The sequence below is a fragment of the Nyctereutes procyonoides genome, unplaced genomic scaffold (genome assembly GCF_905146905.1).
Source record: "Nyctereutes procyonoides isolate TBG_1078 unplaced genomic scaffold, NYPRO_anot_genome, whole genome shotgun sequence".
Taxonomy (NCBI): Eukaryota; Metazoa; Chordata; class Mammalia; order Carnivora; family Canidae; genus Nyctereutes; species Nyctereutes procyonoides.
In genome coordinates, this window is record NW_026575146.1 from 58,477,833 (window position 1) to 58,494,832 (window position 17,000).

The 17,000-nt window shown below is 37.5% G+C and overlaps 1 protein-coding gene across 5 annotated transcripts in view; it reads right to left on the bottom strand.

The window, feature by feature from the left end:
- Positions 1 to 17,000, bottom strand: part of RFX3 (regulatory factor X3) — a 288,427-nt gene that overhangs the window by 234,533 nt on the left and 36,894 nt on the right. The gene's annotated exons all lie outside the window — the stretch shown is intronic.

Here is a 17,000-nt window from a genome sequence, read left to right on the forward strand (position 1 = left end):
CAACCTCATGATTCTGATTTGCCATAACTCCTTGCAATCTTAAGGATCACAATTTGTTGGAGACAGGGAGAAAAGATCAAGAATCATTAGTATAACTGATACAAAAAGCCAGCTCATCTCAGATCCCAAGAACCACATGTGAAAATGGCTAAGGTATAGATATAGACACGGCTTTCACGGTAGGTAAAGAAGTAAAGTAGGTACACCATGCCAAACACTAAGTACATTTCCCACTGTCCCAAAACTAGTAAATGACAGAATCAAGATTCCATCTTAACTTTTGACAACAAAGCCCAGGCTCTTTTCACAACATGATACTACCTCCAAGCAGAATTCTTCTCTGGCTTTACATTTTTAGAAAACTGTATCAAGATTGCGAGATGGTTTTATCAGCCATTTTACCTATGTTCATTAACCGATGATTATTTTCCACTAACCACAAAGACATTGGTACTTTATATTTACTATTTGGAGCATGAGCCGGTATAGTAGGCATTGCCTTAAGCCTCCTAATTCGAGCCGAACTAGGCTAACCTGGTACCTTATTAGGAGATGACCAGATTTACAATGTAATTGTAACTGCCCATACTTTCATAATAATTTTCTTTATGGTTATACCCATTATAATTGGAGGATTTGGAAATTGACTGGTTCCACTAATAATTGGCACCCCAGACATGGCATTCCCCCGAATAAATAACATAAGTTTCTGACTGCTCCCCCCATCTTTTCTCCTATTCTAGCATCCTCTATGGTAGAAGCAGGTGCAGGAACAGGATGAACTGTATACCCCCCACTAGCCGGCAACCTAGCCCACGCAAGAGCATCAGTAGATCTAACAATCTTCTCCTTACATCTAGCCGGAGTTTCCTCTATTCTAGGGGCAATCATCTTTATTACTACTATTATTAATATAAAACCTCCAGCTATGTCTTTACAATTAATGATGCTGGTACCACTGTTATTCCGTATGCACATAAACATGGCAGAAATGACAAAAATATGATTAGGAGGTAGACCTCTGTCTTAAAATAAGGAGGGTAAGATAGATGACCTTTAAGGGTCCTTCTAGCACTAACATTCTAATATTCTTTGGTTTATTTATCTTGTTAAAATATTTGGGAACAGATAAGCCCTTGGCTATATCTTTTCTAGTTTTCTGGTCTGTTCAAGATAACATTATAATTCCCAAATCACCAAACTACTCAATCGCAGATCAATTCCAAATACAAGTCTGTCCTGCTCACACTCAGGACAGCTGTCATTATGTACTAGATGCCACCATAACCACAACATCCACTTGTACGTCACCATGACTTCGTCACATGCTCTCTCATTTGGTTCTCAGAACAACCCTGTAATGAAATAAGGCAAGTAATACAATTTTGGCCTCATTTTACGAATGAGAAGACTGAGAGCCAGAGAACTTAAATCACTCTTACAGAGTACGGCAAAGCCAAGTCTTAAACACAGGTCTCTTGACTCCCAGCCCACTGTTTCTTCTGTTACTCTACTTCATTGTCAATTATAAGTTGGCTCTTTGAAACATCCTTGAAACATTTCTATGCCTGTCCTGTGTAACCTGGTCTCTCTAAACCCGAACTTCAAAGAGCAGAATTGAGCTCATGAAGGCTTTGTTTATGTGTGATACAGTAACTTATATTTCCAGGATAGAATTTTTATTTTCTAACATATTTGCCTAAGATTGTCAAAAGATCTCCACTTGGACTTTGAATGATCAAGATTAAGATTTCTAATTATTAGAAAAATTCTATTTGAATCCCACTAGAAGAAAAGATGCCTAATTTGGGAGCTTCTCTTAATAGGACAGATAGTGTTACTGTCTCTGTCTTTAATTCCTCAGGATCTCTCTACCCAAATGCACTGCCATTACCGAAGGCCAGAGTGATCTCATTTAGCCAAGCAGCTTCTTGCCCTTTCATTAGGGCCCTAATCTAAATTATAGTATAAAGACATAAGGCTCTGTACTTGTGACTGGCTCATGATAAAGGGCACTGGCTGGCCATGTGGCCTGATGAAGTCCTGGGACACAGAGGGTCTTTTTTAGACTTTATCAGTCTTAGAGCAAGCAATTTATTTTGAGCCAGAAAAATAAAATATAATCTTGGGCCATCTGGTTCTGTAACACTATTTGTTTAGAAAGGTCACTGTTGTCAAGTTATTGAATGTTATCTCTGGAATTGACAGGAAAAGTTTTTGAAAGCAGGCCAGGAATATTAAAGCACCGGATATTAAGGTGTAAAGTATTATTTAAAAAGCCTGGGCTTTAGTATTAATCAGACCACAGTTCAAATCCCAGCTCCACCACTCACCAGTCAAATGACCTTGGGCAAGTCATCAGCTTTCTTTTTTTTTTTAATTTTTATTTATTTATGATAGTCACAGAGAGAGAGAGAGAGAGAGAAAGAGAGAGAGAGAGAGATAGGCAGAGACATAGGCAGAGGGAGAAGCAGGCTCCATGCACCGGGAGCCTGATGTGGGATTCGATCCCGGGTCTCCAGGATCGCGCCCTGAGCCAAAGGCAGGCACTAAACCGTTGCGCCACCCAGGGATCCCGTCATCAGCTTTCTTAATCCACTTTTCCCATCTATAAATTCTAGATAATAACACTACAGAGGGATGTTGTATAATGGCAGCATGATATAACATATCTATTACTACCTTGTAGTTACCATTCAAAATTTATTCAATAAAAAGTAATAAAAATAATAAAAATAATAAAAATTTATTCAATAATTATTTTCTGTGTGATTTTTTGTTCTCATTTTTCTTTGGGTTTGTATGAAACTAAAATTTTCATTACTTTTATAAATGCTTCTCTAGACAGCAAAGTGGAATTTAAATAGACTCAATTTATGCTATGCATATCAAATATGTGGATTTAGTGCCTAATCCTAACAAAGACTTCACTCTATCTTAACCGTGGAAGCAACATTCATTACTTCTTAAAATCAAGTTTATAGCTGCTACTACCTTCTCAGTGGAACTACTGGACTGCTGTGTCACTGCACAACGAATGCTAACCAATATCAAATCCATATCTGAACATCTTCCGTGGGGCTGCCAGCACTGAGCTTTACTGGAACTGGCCACCTGGTAGAGTATCCTGATGTCGTTACACAATAGTTATTCTCTTTGCATTAGGTAGTTTACTATTAATGTACTTCATAGCCATACTATGACCCAACTACTGCTGTAACAAGATGATCCATAGTTGATTTAGACAGACTATTTAGGCTTGGCTCCTTTCTGAGATTAGCAAATAATTAAAGCATACATTTTAAAAAAGCAACTCAATCAAAATTCCATCCAGCATGTTGCCAAAGAGCAATGTTTTCAATTCACCAGACCCAATTCCAGATTGGTTTATATAATCCCTGAAGTATCTCCATGGTGAGCAAATACTTCCCTTGCACTTTGGTACAAATGGCCATCATGATGTGTTGAATGGAATCATTCCCACATATGACTGGCTTCCCCAAAATTAAAATATGCACTCTAAGCTGGATGAAAAGCTATACTATCAGGCTAGGAAAGAACATATCCATCTGTTTGCTCCTCGGGTATTAGCTGCTATGCAGTTTCCCATTTGGTTGTCAACAATAGTAGGCATCTTCATGATGAACCGCTGAGTGCGGTCTCTGGTTTCTCCATAATATTGACCTAAAACATGTGGGAGTTTTCAAAAGCAAATTTCAAGCCCCAAGGTCTAGCAAAGACGACTTGTTACAAACCAATAAAAGTCTAAAATATGCACATGGAGTAAAGGGTAAAAGGTAAAAGATAAACAAATCAGAGAAATCTATAAGCCTACATAGAAAAATATTATATGAGAAGCTCTCTTGATCAATTTTCCTTTACCCAACCTGCTATAGGAAACCACACTCTCCCCTTCCTCCCCAGCCACAATGGCAGATGCCCAGGGTATGCTGAAAACTCACAGCCTATACAGACTATGCTGTGGAGTGCCCTTCATAGTTTGGTTCCCAGGAGTGAGTCGTATGTACTTCCAACACCAGTAGTTCTTGTTCCGAAACCTGATTAGGGGAGTTCTATTGTTAGTGTAATTAGCTAATCTAATTAAATATTAGATCAGCCACGAAAGTAAAAATAAACAGTATTCTATCTTCAAAAACTAAATCAAAAGCTTAGGAAAGATTTAAAGGCAAGTCACTACAAACATTGCTGTTAAAATGTGTAAAAGAAATAGAGAAATGAGGGAAATCTAAAATATAGAATGGTGGTTCTGAAACTTTAGTGTGGAGACCTTGTGAAAACAGATTACTTAGCCTCACTCCCTTAGTTTCTGATTCAGTGGGTATGGAGGGAAACCAAAGAATCTGCACCCATGTGGGGCAGATGCCGCTGGTCTGGGAACCACACTGAGAATAACTGCTTTTCAATTGTCTAAATTTTAAATATGCATTAAAGAAACAATGTGCCAACTGGAAATGATCTGTTATGAATGTAGATTAATGAAAGACTTGTTCCAATCAGGAAACCAACACTACAAGAAAAGGCCTTGTTGCTAACTGAAGGGCAGTCCATTTATAAGTTTTAAGTTAAAATAGAATGTTAATGGATGTACACATCATTTTTATGATCTACTGTTTTAAATGATATTGTGAATTAATGGACAAACTGTGAAAAGCAAACTCCTCAGAAGACTATCTGTCAGATATGGGCCACTTAGTTACCACTAGAGTACAAAAATGCTTTTCACCTTCACTGTAAGAGGGAAATGCTAACATGATAGCCTCCTTGGTTATGACTTCCTAAAAATACAAGCCCATAGTACTAATGAGTCCTTTTTGAAAATTAAAAGAAAACCTCATTTAGAAAGAAGTTGAGAGATCAGCAGGGGGTAGCTATGGAGCCCTACCATTCCTCTTCAATTGCAAATCCAGTAGGAAAACAGCAGACCTTTCTATTTCACTTTTTCAGCAGGAGGAAGGCTTCTTTCTGCCTTAGCAACAGTGGAGCCAATGAGACACACTCACAATCCAGCTAATAGAAGCCATTATCCCAAAGGCCTCTTCCTTCTATGAAAGAACTATCTTTCCTCTGTTCTCCAGACTTTCCAATGGTTTTGCCATAGCTTGTACCTCCCAGATTGTAATTCTCTGATATTCCAAAATAAACCCATTTTTGCTGGTAAAATAACTGATGATTTTATTTTTAAGGTGAACATTTTTAAGATAAAAGGTTAAGTATCACTATCTATTTTGCAGAGGAGATTTCTGACTCAGAGCGGATAAGAAACATATACAAAGGTGTAATTCAGCCAGGTGGCAGCATCAAGATTTATGTGTATTATCCTCAATCTTACAACAGCTCAGTATAGTCTTTGGAAGCATCAAAGGCAGGTTAGAAACAACATTGAATCCTAATCAATCTAAACATCTGTAAAATATAAAACACTCAAACTTACACAGCTGTTGGGATGCCTGGGTGGCTCAGTGGTTGAGCGTCTTTGGCTCAGGGTGTGATCCCGGGATTTGGGATTGAGTCCCACATCAGGCTTCTTTCAGGGAGTCTGCTGCTTCTCCCTCTACCTGTGTCTCTGCCTCTCTCTGTGTCTCTCATGAATAAATAAATAAAATCTTTAAAAAGAAAAAAGAGGGATCGCTGGGTGGCTCAGCAGTTTCACACCTGCCTTTGGCCCAGGGCGCGATCCTGGAGTCCCGGGATCGAGTCCCGCGTCGGGCTCCCGGCATGGAGCCTGCTTATCCCTCTGCCTGTGTCTCTGCCTCTCTCTCTCTCTGTCTAATATAAATAAATAAAAAGAAAAAGAAAAACAAGAAAGAAAAACTTACACAGCTGTGAGGACTAGATGGATTATAATAAGCATTATATCTGTTTCCTTGAACATCATCACAGACACCATCTATAATCTGTACTTCCTATTAAATGTCTAAGCAGGATCATCAAATATAGGGCACTGGAAGGTAACTGGTCTACCAGCACTGAATCAAAGCTTTTGGTAATACAACCCCACTTAGGCAAGAAATCTGTGGAGAATGGATGACAGATTCACAAGCAGATGCAACAGGGCAAGTGAAATTGAGACAACCAATGTCCAGACAGAGTCAGAAAAGCACATTAGTTACACATTGAAGTAATGCATCTACAGATGTAACATTTATGGACTTCTTGGGAATAAGAGCAGAGCCTGTCCAGTGACAATAATCCCTAAACTTGCCTTTAAAGCAAGTTTATCATTTTAGAAACTAGAGGTAAAGAAAAAAAAAAAAGCAACTTCACTGTGTCTTATAAGGTGGCAATATGTTCATGTGATATCACATGAATTCCAGAAGAGGACTAGCAGTAAGAACCTAGGAATGATAAGAATGGCCACAGAGGAGAGGAGAGGAGGGGAGGGGAAGGGAGGGGAGGGGAGGGGAAGGGAAAGGGAAAGGGAAAGGGAAAAGGAAAGGAAAGGAAGGGAGAAAAAGGAAAAGGGAAAAGGAAAGGGAAAGGAAAAGGAAAAGGAAAAGGAAAAGGAAAAGGAAAAGGAAAAGGAAAAGGAAAGGAGGGAGGAAAGGAGGGAAGGAAGGAGGAAGGAAAGGAAAGGACAGGACAGGACAAAAATACACAAACAGAAAATAACAAGTGTTGGCTAGGATGTGGAGAAATTGAAATGCCTGTATACTATTTGTAGGAAGTGTAAAATGATGTAGCTATTATGAAAAAACAGTATGGACATTCCTCACAAAAATTAAAAATAGACTTAGCATATATACAATCAAGCAATTATACTTCTGGATCCAGATCCAAGGATGTTGAAAACAAGATCTTAAAGAGATACTTGCACCCTTATGTTCACTGCAGCATTAGCGACAATAGCCAAGAGGTGGAAGCAACCTAAATATCCATCAATGGATGAATGCATAAAGAAATGTGGTATACATATACAAGGGAACATTATTCAGTCTTAAAAAAGAAAGAAATCCCATCAAATGCTAAAACATGGATAAACCCTGAGTATCCTAAGTGAAAAAAGTCACAAAAACACAAATACTGTATGATTTCACATATATAAGATACCTAAAGTTGTCAAACTCAAAGAAACAAAGTAGACTGGTGGTATCAGAAGCTGAGGGGAAGAGAAAAATGAGGGAGTTATTCTTCAATGGGTATAGAGTTTCAGTTTTCCAAGATGAAAAATTCTAGAGATCGGTTGTACAACAATGTGCATATAGTTAACACTATTGACCTGCAAGCTTAAAAATGGTTAATATGCTTTTTAAAAACTAGGAATAAAAATGTCTCAGAAAGGTACTACAAAAAAAGTATCAGAAATGTTCAACATAACTTGCTTAAGAAAACCAAAGAGAAGAAAAAAGAAAAAAGAAAACCATAGAGTCTCACAAGAGTAGATTCATTTTTAATCACTGTAATCTCTTAGCAGCACTAATTTCTTTAAGAGTCTAGGAATCTATGATTTATATGTGTTATTTGTAATGGAAAGGAGGTATGCCACATTGGAATTACTTGGAGGTCTTTAAAAATATTACTTATTCTCACCCAGAGAGATGTTCCCAGTTGAGTGAGCCATCATTACAGATGCAACTGTGCTATATTTTTCAACTGTGCTGGGACTGAAAACAGATTGAGAATTTCATTTTTAAATGATTGTTTAAATCGGCAGTAAGAAAATTCAATTTCATCACTTTTCCTATAATAAGGAAATTACATGTATTGTTTGATATAATTAAACTGTCTTCATACCATAAAGCTAAACATCGGTTCTATTTTCTGAAGGCATATGTAATACATTATCATTGTGGCAGCTCTACACAGCAATGAACAATCCTTGTGATGAGATGGGTTCTCTACTGAGCAGTGCACCCATAGAGAACAAAATTAACAATATGCAGAAAATGCAAATAGAAAATACCTCTCAAGCCTTCTGAAATACTCTTCCCAGAACATTTCTCCATTCAACAGTGCTTTCCTATGTGCATTTATCTCCAGATGCATTTTTCCCAGCATCTACTGTGCTCTCCGGAGCCCTTTGCTCATCTTTTCATTTCCACATTTAGAGGAAGGAAGAGGACACAATTTTCCATACCCAAGCTTTCAGGAACAAAATAAAGGGGATCTCTCACTTCCATTTATTGCTGTTTCATCTCCAAGGAAACATCGCTGCAACCTCAGAACCAAGGGTTAATTCAATCACTTCACACTGACTTCACTTTAGTGCATTTCCCTTGTACCATATTTTAAAAATCTATTGATAAGTATGTGGTAGTATCACAAAATCAAGCCCCATAGAAGGATGAACCAATATGCTCTGTTGGTAACATTTCCTTAAAGATTCTACAAATATCTTATTTAACATTGAAGTTACATTATAACCTCCATTCTACAAGATTATATTAGAGCTCTGTAAATCTCTCTCCCAATTCCCACCTTCCTTTGTGTTAAACAAATTTCCTAGCATGCCTTTTGCATTCCCTTGTTCTTTCTTCCACTATCCTTTTTGAGTCATTTTCTTAGTGATTGCCCTGGAAATTATACACATGATTTTAACGTAAAACATTCTAATTTGGATTAACACTAACCTCATTTCAATAATAATTTAAAACTTTCCTCTAATATACTTCCATTTCTTTCCCTTTTTACTATTATTGTCAAACAAACTACCTCTTTATATATTATAAGCCCGTCAATAGTTTTGTTATTATTGCCTTCGGCAGTTGTCTTTCAAAACAGGAGAAAAAGGGGATCCCTGGGTGGCGCAGCGGTTTAGCGCCTGCCTTTGGCCCAGGGCGCGATCCTGGAGACCCGGGATCGAATCCCACGTCGGGCTCCCGGTGCATGGAGCCTGCTTCTCCCTCCTGCTGTGTCTCTGCCTCTCTCTCTCTCTCTCTCTCTCTCTCTCTCTCTCTCTCTGTGTGTGTGTGTGTGTGTGACTATCATAAATAAATAAAAATTAAAAAAATTTAAAAAAAAACAGGAGAAAAAAATATATAAAGACAAATGTATTTATATGTCTTTTCATATGTATGTCTTTTTTTTTCATATGTATGTCTTTCATAATTACTATGCAGTTACCTTTGTCACTGCTGTTTACTTTATGTGGATTACAGTTCACTGTCCTTTTATTTCAACCCAAAGGGGAAACTCCTTACTATTTATTGTAGGGCAGGTCTGCTAGCACAACAAATTCTCCAGGTTTTTGTTTTGTTTGATTAGCTTTGTTGTTTTTTGTTGGTGGTGGTTGGTTGGCTTGGTTTAGTTAATGTCTCCATTTCTCCTGCCATCTTTGAAGGAGACGTTAGCCAGACACAGAATTCCTAATTGAGTCTCTTTTTCCTTTCGACACTTTGAAAATGTCTTCTAGCCTCCATGGTTTCCGGTAAGAAGTCAGTTACTCATCTCACTGAGGATCCCTTTTATGACAAGTTCCTTTTCTCTTGCTGCTTTCAAGATTTCTCTTTGTCTTTCACTTCTGTAAATGTAACTACGATGTGTCTAAGTGTGGATCACTTTGGGTTTGGAGAGTTTCTTTCATGTGCAGATTAATATTTTTCAGCAAGTTTGGAAAGTTTTCTGCCATTAATTCTTTATATATTCTTTCTGCCTCTTTCTTTTGTTTTTCTCCTTCTGGGCCTCCCATTATGCATACGGTGGTACTGTATGGTGACCCACAGTGTCTCCTGAAGATCTGTTCATTTTGTCATTCTACTCCTCACACTGGATAATCTCTATTGAGCTACCTTTAAGGTGACTAATTCTTTCTTCTGCTCATATCTGCTACTGATCCTCTAGTGAATTTTTCATTTCAGTTATCATACTTTTAAACTCCAGAATTTCTATATGGTTCTTCTTCAGTAATTTCTAGGTTTACTGATACTCTCTTTGGTAAGATACCATTCTCAGACTTTCCTCTAATTCTTCAGATATGGTTTCATTTAGTTCGTTCAATATAGTTATAACAGCTGAAAGTGTGTGTCTATGAAGTCCATATCTGGGTTCCCACAAGGACATTTTTCTAATGACTGGCTTTTGCTTTGGGTTTCTTTTTTCCTATGTATGACATTTTCCCATTTCTTACATGTATCTCAATTTTTTAAGTTAAAATCTGGTTATCTTAGATAATATATTTTAACAACTCTGGCACCAGAATCCTCCACTGCCAAGATTTTTGATCACTTGTTCTGTTATTGTTCTTCTGTTGGGTGCTACTTGTATAGCACTTTAATGAACTAATTCTGTGGACTCTCTTATTCCTTGCAGTGTGTGGCAATGGAGCTTTCTGCTAGATTTTTTTAAGTTCTTGTTTTTATTTTTAAGCATGGCTTCCTAGGTGTCACACCTATATCCATGTAATTTAGTGGTCAGCCAATGGTTAGTCAGAAGATTTTCTTAAATGCCTTGCCTGAATGTCTTCTACCCTTTGCCAAAGGTATCTTTGTGACAAGTCACACCTTCAGACCATAGGCAGCATATGAGACAGCCTAGCTTCTCCTTCTGCTTCCTTCTGTAGAGCCTCAAGACCAGAGAGGATCCTCCACTCTTCCAGGTCTTTCCTAGAAATGTGCACACCCTTGAACATAGCACAGCCTTTTAGATATCCAGGAATATGATGGGATTTTTCAGAGTTCCCTATGGTCAGCTAATTCTCCAGGATTTCCTTTTGAATTTCTGGCCAGGCTCTGGTTTGCCTCAACTGAAATAAAAAGCCTCAGGCAGTGGAGATGCTGCCAACATTGCTGTTGTTTCAGCAAAGCCCTGGGGGCTTTTTCTTCCCCCAACTGAGCAGAGCTCTGAGTCAAATCAAATAGCCAATCACTCTCTGAGAATAGTTCTCCCAGGGAGCCACAAGTTTGGACAAAATATTAACTGTGCTCTGGGGACAGTACTTTTAATGGGTCTCCAGAAGTGGTCAGATCTCTCTCAGTTGCGGGCAATGCTGCCAGCTTTTGCTATACCACCAAGCTGGAGAGGGAGGGAGGATGGAAGCATCCACAAGCTAAAATGTCACAGACCCCACTGTCTTCCAGGTTTCAGTTGTTTTTTTTTTCTCTCAGACAGATGATTTTCAGTTCATTTGCTGACTTCGGTTAATTACCAGAATTCTGAAATTAATTTTCAGATTAATTAAAATTCTGATTTTAATTTTTTTGCCCATGTTTTTGCTGTTGTAGAGGAAGAGCAAGTGCTCTGAGGCCCTCACTCTGTTAATCTGGAAGTCCAATCAAGCTCTGCATTACTTTAAACCTATCTTTATGTAGTTTTTAAGACAAAAAAGCATTTTAACCAAAAAAAAGTGTTTAAAAAATTGTTTAAGTAGACATCTTTAGATGATCGATTCTTTTATCTAACGGAAACTTATGGGGGAAAATATATATTGCAATAAATAGGAAACAAACTGATGTTTGAGAGGGAAACATAAACTGCATAAGCAGCATCTCACTGTGTATTATCTCTCCAGTTAAGGGGTATGTGCAGGATGAAAAATAAAGGTGGCTGCTGGTCTTGGCCCCTCTCAGCCCCAAAAGGCCTCCCAAGTCTTTTCTGGAGAACAGAAACAAGTTCAAGGGAGGAAGAAAGGCTATTTAACCTTGTCTTGCTTGGCTGACCTAGGCCAAATCCAATACAGTTCTAACAAGAATCAAAAGCACCAAAGAGAGTGGGAGAAGGACATGCAACAGCAAAGAGGACTCAGAGACCTGAACACAGGAAGCAACCTTATCTCCTGAAATTTCTCTAGGAATTCATCAAATAGAAAGCAGGTTTGCCTGAGAATCACCAAGTATCAGCTAGGCCCATGTCATTAAGTTAGGGAAGTTATTTATCACTATTATCTCTAACACTGTCTGATACTGGCAAGCCAGGGAAAGCCCAACACCACCACAACAGGTCAAGAAAAGTAAACATCCTTTAGCAAAAACTTTTATTTTCAAGAACACTTTTTTTTTCTTTTCTTTACGTAATCTCTGCACCCAACGTGAGGCTCAAATTTGCAACCCCAAGATCAAGAGTCACAGACTCTACTAAGTCAGCGAGGTGCCCCTTCTTTTGTTTTTCTTATTGCTGTTTAACAAACCACCCCCAAAACCTACTGCTAAAAAAAAAAAAAAAAAAAAAAAAAAAACACCATTTTATTTGCTCATAATTCTGCAATTTGGGTTGGGCTCAGCAAGGCAGTTTTTCTGCTCATCTTGCCGGTGATCACTCATTCACAGCACTGCTTCCAGCTGGCAGGAGGGAACTGGGCTCAGCTAGAATAGTAGCAGGACTGGGCTTCTCTCTCCATGTCATCTCCAGGCCTCTCTCTCTCCATGTAGCCTCCCTTCCACATAGTCTCTCTAGGATAGTAACCAAATATCTAACACGATGGTTCAGGTGTCCCAAAAACCCAAATGCAAAAGCTACACAGCCTTCTGAAGGTTTATGTCCAGACCAGGAAAAGCTTCAATTCTGTCACATTCTTTTGCTTAAAGTAAGCTGCAGGTTCACTCCAAGTTGAAAGGAAGGGATTTTGCAAGTGTGCAAATATCCAGAGGTGAGGTTCACTGCAACCACCATCAATGCAATAGACATCTACAACATTCAGACCAACATCCAAAGGACTGGAATAGGAGCAACCACAAGAAACTATAAAATGGCTAAAGCTAAATGAAGACAGGGCAGTTATAGTCAGGTTCATTCTCTGTTCCTTACCACAATGAGAGTCAATCTGGGTTCACTGAGATTCTTAATAATGGGTAAAAAAATATATATAAACCTAATTAATTACCTATAAGCCACATGACTTGGGACAACTCAATTATTCTCTCAAAGCCTCAGCTCCTCAATTATAAACTGAAAAATTACATGGTCCCTGCCCACCCTATCGTAAGACTGTACAGAACAAGTAAGACAAAAAATGAGAAGAAACATTGAAAACTAAAATGCTAATAAATATATTATTCATCTGACAGGATCCTAAGGGTAGCCAAACTAGCTAGGCTCCATTTTCTCTATTAAAGTTATAACAATCATAGTTAATTACTCATATGTGAAATTACTACCACAGCAATGATAGTATACATCATAATGGGCTGAAAGTACATTACACTCTTTTACTATGAAGAATAATGAAACCAATACTATGATTTATTGTTGCCTAATTATATGTCAGGTGTTGCTAGGTAAACTGTAACTAACCCTTATAATAACTCAACAAGGTAAGTATCATCCCTCTTTTACAAATAAATAAAGTGAGTCAAGAATTTTAGTACAAACATACCCATAGTCTCACAACTACTAAGTGGAAAAATCTATTATGAATGTTTAAAGTATAATAGGTATATAATACTTGTCTAAATTAAAAACAAAGTCAGGGCTATCTGGCTTAAAATGAGTCTTTCAACTATCTCAAAGTATCTCCCTCTCATAATCTCTATTTTTATATACAGCTAACTGAAAATGTAATTACAACAAACATATCTAAATTAACATAAGCAATCCATTGCCTTCCTCACCTGCAAAATGGTTTCCCATCTGAAAAGTACCTTCCTTTTTTTAAACGTCTAATTTTTAATCCATCTACTGAGATGTCATGCGTTATAATAGTCATATCATAATGTGGGAGTACCAAATGGAAAAAAAAAGTGACACATTTACATGCCAAAATGTCCCCAAAACAGCAAATGTTTTTAAATGGTAAAATATGGACAGTATGAATGACAAAAAAAAATCATGTCCTTATATTATGAACAGATCTTAAAATTTTAAAAAGGAAGAAAGGACAACGCTCAACAGGAAAATGGGCTAACAATACAAATGGACAATCCACAGAAAAAAATGCAAATGACTAGTGAATATACTTTTAAAAAATATTGTCACAAATAATCAAAGGAACACAAATCCAAGTGAGACATTTTTTTAAACTATAGGATTGGCAAAAATACAAAAAAAAATTACAATGATTATACTCAGTGTCAGACAACATGCAAAGAAACAAAACATTAAAACACTATTCTTGAGGTGCCTGAGTGGTTCAGTCCCTGACTGAAGCATCTGACTCTTGATTTCAGCTCAGGTCATGATCACCATCATGAGATTGGCCCCCATCCCACTGCCACCCCCTGGTCAGGCTCAGCACTCAGCTCCCAGTTTGCTTAGGTCGGTCTCTCTCTCGCTCTTGCTCTCTCTCTTTATCTCTCCCTTTGTCCCTCTCCTTCCCTGCTCACATGCATACTTGCACACATGCTCTCTCACTCTCTCTCAAATAAATAAAACACTATTCTTAAAAACAAACAAAAACACCCAGCACTATTCTTGAGAATATAAAATGCATGAGCTTTCTAGAAAGCAGTCTGCTAGTTCAAAAAAAAAAAAAGATATACACCCAGCCTTCTCCTCAGTAATTCTATTCCTAACAACTCATATATAAAGGAAATTGAATGTTGCACAAAGATGTATACACAATAATTGTAACACCAAACTATAGGATGCCACTTAAATATTAGCTACATAATTGTTTAAATAAATACATTCGTGGTACTAATATGTTATTTGCCATGAAAAAAACAATGTCAGTATGAGTGTCAAAGCTAAAAATAATAAAAATTAAAAAAAAACAAATTGTATGACCCAGTTTTTAAGAGAAGTGCACATATTTTTGTGTTTGAAGGGGAGAGAGAGTACATATGTGTGAGCAGAAGTACACCCAAGAATGCCAGAGTAAGCACCAACCAAAGCACTAAGAGACAAATCCTGAGAAGAGAGGACAGTATTCTTGTGAGCAGATGTGATGTCATCTTGAACAGAATGATGATTTTTTTTTTACTTTCCTCTGTACCTTTCTGTATTTTTTTAATGTTTTACATTAAGCATGTACAATTTTTGTCAACATTAACACAATAATTTTCATTTAAAATAATCTCAACTATCATAAGTATGAGGTTCTATTAACTTCCAAATACTATTATCTTTACTATAAAATACTGATTAAAAAGCAATTGATATGGATACTGAATAAAAATTTATATTTCTTCCTCCTTCAAATGAAAAATCAAAAATCATAAATTCTTCATAGGACTGTTTCCACTCATAAATTATTGTAATCTCTTTTTAAAAACGTCACTTAAAAAAGAAAGTGAAGCAGGAATGTTTAAACATGACACAATACACCTAACACAAGCATGCTATAGTACACATCTGAGAAATAACTTGCATATGCAAAGTCCTGGCTTGATTTGATTCTACAAAGAAATCCAGCATCACATGGTATGTTAACTTGGTTGCTTATTAACTTATGTTCTTTATTTACACAGTATAATGAGAATTCTCAATTAGCCATGGGTAAGATTATCCACAACTAATCTTGCTTTTCAGTCTGGCCATTGTGCCGAAGTGTCAGCAGTTTAGTGATTTGCTTTATAGATCTCTCAATTCTGTTTACTTTGCATGAAGCCAGCATTCTAGAAAAAAAACAAATGCTTAAAATCAACTATTCAATAAGTTGGATAGGAGATGGGTAAGTAGGCAGCTGGTATCCTCAGGGCTAAGAGTCTGAATACCATCCAGATACACCTCTACCCTGTGCTCCACCTGTGATCTTTGGAAACCTTTGGGGCCATCTTGGTTGTCACAATGATCAGGGATGGCCATTTTGGCCCACAGACACTAACACATGCTGTAACACAGAGTACCCCACCAACAACTGCCCCATCTACATGGACAATATTGTCTTCATGAGGGACCATGATTTTCTCGTTCAATGTTCTATTTCTAGCCTACTACACAGAAGGCATTAAATAATTATGTGCTGAGTGCAGTCAAAACAAGCCATATCCAGCACTGAGTGAGATACAAATAATGTAAAATAATGAGCAATGACAAGGGAGGAACCAGTTTCCCACCTTGACCAGAGACAGACCTTTGCAGCTGCGTTCCACTATACTTAGCAAAATTCTATGAAGAGACATATCTATACCCAAAATATATAGAAAAGCATAGCAGTCCACACCCAAATACAAATCATAAGAGGATTATCTTCCATCACAAACATCCAGATATAAGTCTTCCTCTGTTGGCAAAGATGTGCAATTGTGTCAACTCAAGACAGATGTACTGGCGCCAACTAAGCTCAATCTTGCCTTGGCAAGTGAGCAGTAAAACAGCACATGGTTTAAGAGTAAGGCTGTTACATTTAAATTTGGCTCTACCATGCATTACCTGAGTAATTTCCTTAACATCTTAACATACCATCCAAACCTTGGCAATTTACTTACTACATTCTAAATACTCATCTACAAAATGGTATAATGAAACAGAACTCCCTATCCTAAGACCCTGGGCCAGATATGTTACATGACTCAAAAAAATGTTTTTGTAATTTTGGCAAGTAATACCACATATATGTAACACCCCAAGTATACCTGGGGCAGCAACACATAATCATACAATCATACACATTAACATTTCTGTAGCTAAATGGATGATTGGTCAATTTGTGGGATAAACAAAGACTCAAGTAGCCTTATATCATCCCGTTCAGATTCTGCAGCTAAATTAGTTTTGCTACAAACTGGCAAACTGGCGATTTTCAGACCCTTCTGAAATCCAGACATATGTAAGGGATCATGAATCTGTAGTACCTACTTCCCATGAAAAGATAATGTGATAGTGAAGTTCTTATAAGTAGAAGGTACTTAACCCAGTGTCTGACACATAGGTAGCACTTAACATTGGTGACTGTTACAAAACGCTAACTAGTTACTCTATGAGATAAAAGATGCTGCAAGCTAGCTAAGGGATTTAGCTGACTTGTGTTAGCTAGGGGTGGGAGGAGGTAGGATAGGGGTAAGCCCAGGTCAGAAGGGAATTTAAGACAATTACACTAATTAAAATAAAACAAAATGACAGTATACTGCCCACAAATTGCAAGAAAATAATGCATCTGTCACACTGAACTCTTAAGTAAACATTTACTTCCTTTCTATAATAGGGAGTTTCTCTAGGAGTTAAGATCTAAA